Here is a 3,225-nt window from a genome sequence, read left to right as displayed (position 1 = left end):
CCAGGCTCTTCTGGGAGTACTCTTGGATGTGGCACCTGCTGAGGAAGGAGGGAGCTTTGCTGACTGTGCTGAGCTGGTGCAGACCCTGCAGAGACCTCTACTGACCCTCCCAGAAGCTTTGGAGCTGGCATGACCTTGCAGCATGGCCCATATTTAGGCAAGAAGGCCCAACTGTGGAACTATGTATGAACTAGTTCTGGGATGAGAGTCACCGAGGAAGGAGACATGCCAATTCCAAGTTAGACCTATCATCGTAGGGCAATTTCCCAAGGGAAGCTGAGTTTTGAGCCATTAGCTGCCAGCATGTACCATGACAAGAGCTGTGTCCTAAAGTACAATCCACCACTGGGCAGCCACAGCAGCCATGCTCACGGGAAGCCGAAAGCTCTGTTCTTTCCTTGTGCGCTGTTGGATTTGAGTAAGGGACTGTGTTTGACTGACAGCTCTCACTGTTTTTATTTGGTTTTTCATATTAAAGTCCCCTCTGCTTTATCCTCACCCATCTGACCTGCTGTTCTGTTCATCTCATTGCCTAGGTCAAGGGCAAGGGCACTGGGGGAACTCACAGAGATAGCTGGTAGCTGAGTCTAGATTCTAGAAACAGTTCTGTGAACTCAGTGCATTTGGTGTCCTGCAGTGAAGATCAAAGCCAGGGGGATCAAAGGATGTGGCAATGGAGAGGGTAGCCTGTGGGTTGTGCTTGGCCACCTTGCCAAGCAAGGCCTGCATGGCAGGGTTGGAAATGATTTAGGCCTCTTGATTTGAGAGGTGCTGTTGGGAACTGACCAGCCTAGAGCAGAGCAGGAGTTGGAGTGGAGATTTATACAGTTCCCATCTTGGTTCAGGCTTCCTTGGCCCCAAAGGAACGCTCTCTGCTCACATGCTGTTGTTATTATGACCAGGTTCATGTTGAATCTAATGATAGTATAGCTGTCAAAAACACCCTGTATGTTGTCTGTATTGTACATGGATGGGTGGGTGAAGTTGACTCAGGCTTGCTCTGGATGTTATCTGAGGCTTTATCCCAGATGCACCCATAGTCCCTGAGCTTAGCCCATAACTTGAAGGCAGCCATAATGGGAACATTTATACAACAGAGATGGGCTTTTTGTTTGTCTATTATGTGTCTGGCTAGAGTGTGTGTGTGTGTGTGTGTGTGTGTGTGTGTGTGTGTGTGCTGTGTGTGTGTGTGTAGTTGCTTGGCCAGTAAATGCTCACTAGAATGTCATTGCTCTCCTCCAAGATGGTCTTGCGATTTGGAAGCCTAGTCCATAATGAAAATTACGTGCCCTTGATAATGAAAATATCTAGACAGGCAACAGTGGAACACCAACCCACCCAAGGCTTCTCTGAGGACAGGCCCCATGTGGTCACCTCCTCATGTGACCACCCCCTCACATACTGCTTGACTCACTTGTTCATTCTCTGTCCCCACTAGAAAACACCAGGAAAGCAGGGGCCATGTCTGCCCTACTCTGCACCCCCAGATTCTAGCCAGAGTTGCTACCAAGGAACATTTGCTAGGTATTTTTTTTTATTTTTATTTATTTATTTATTTTTTTTGGTTTTTTTCGAGACAGGGTTTCTCTGTGGTTTTGGAGCCTGTCCTGGAACTAGCTCTTGTAGACCAGGCTGGTCTCGAACTCACAGAGATCCGCCTGCCTCTGCCTCCCGAGTAACATTTGCTAGGTAAATGACTGGCTGATGACCTATGAGGAAGAGGCGACTCCTCCATGGGAAGGGCAGACCTTGCTCCTGTGTTAACTGGGATAATGGAATATGCACACCCCATGATGATGGCAGACTCTTTTGTCACCTCCCTGTGTACTTCTTGCCTTAGTGCTGGGGACCTAGAGGTCAGGATCCCACAGAGAACTAGGGTGTGTGGCCGGCTCTCTCCCTTTAACACCCCTAAAGCACTTAACTACTTCTTCTCTGGCCATGCCTTTAAGGCTCCAGATCTGTCAGTCTGCGCTATGTCTGTGGCACAGCAGGGCAAGCAGGCAGTGTGGAGACAGAAATGTGAGGGCAGCTCCAAACAGAACTGTTGTGGGCACATACAGGAGTGGGGAAAGTATGCAGGCACCGGGCATGGGCGCACCTCTCCTTCCTCCACTGTTCCTCACTGATCTGTGCTGCATTTAGGGTTTGATTTCCCTTTGATCCCAAACACTAGAGATACAAGTATGACTCCAAGGTCAGGTCTCCCTTAAGATGGAATCAAGCTTGGGCCATCTTCTGGAGACACTCCACATATTAGAACACAATTACAAAAAGTATTAGTGTATTTTAAACTTAAAAATCAAAACATTAAACACTTGAGATATATAAATGGATGTAGCATGACATTGCTTTTCACAAGACAGTTACAAGATTTACAAAGACAACAAGAATTTTTTGGGAGCATATCAAGTAGCCTAGTAACAAGAAACATTAAAGTCTTCGTTTAGAGTGACGTGTATATAGCCTCATCCTGAGAGAAAAGGCCTTGGTGATTTTGAGGACCCCAGGCAGGGCCCTACTATCATCCTCTCCCGCTCCACTCTGTAGGCATGCCCAGGGAACTGCCAAGGAGGGTTTGGAGGGATATCAACAAACAGGAACTAGTGAAGCCATTGTTATGCCAGTGTAATTTCAGCCTTAACAAAAGCCATGCCCTCAAAATGCAGGAAAGAACGTTTGAGAAACTTTGGAGATGCAGTTAAGGCTTTACCCAGAGGCAATTTAATAGCCTTAAAAACATTTGCTGGAAAACAAGAAACAGTGGCAATTGCTCTTAAAACCAAGAAGACAAGACATAAATAAATTTAGTCCAACGAAATCTGGGATATGAAAATTATGAAGACTCAAACAATCAAGTACTATGGCTGAGGAAACAGACTCAGAGGCAAGACAAATTGCCATAGGGTCTCAGTGCCTTCTGGCTACCATTTATTTTATTTTATTTTATTTTATTTCATTTCATTTCATTTCATTTTATTTTATGTGCTTGTGTTTTGCCTTCATGTATGTGTGTCAGATTCCCTGGAACTAGAGTTACAGACAGTTGTGAGCTGCCATGTGGGTGTTGGGAATGGAAGCCGGGTTCTCTGGAAGAGCATTCAGTTCTTTTAACCACTGAGCAATCTCCTCAGCCCTCTGGCTACGTTTTGACTGCAGTTTGTGAAGGGGCAGTTTGTGTGTGTGTGTGTGTGTGTGTGTGTGTGTGTGTGTGTGTGTGTGTGT

This window comes from Microtus ochrogaster, unplaced genomic scaffold (assembly GCF_000317375.1).
Source record: "Microtus ochrogaster isolate Prairie Vole_2 unplaced genomic scaffold, MicOch1.0 UNK1, whole genome shotgun sequence".
Classification (NCBI taxonomy): Eukaryota; Metazoa; Chordata; class Mammalia; order Rodentia; family Cricetidae; genus Microtus; species Microtus ochrogaster.
The sequence above is the reverse complement of the archived record's forward strand: the minus strand, read 5'-3'. Positions refer to the sequence as shown.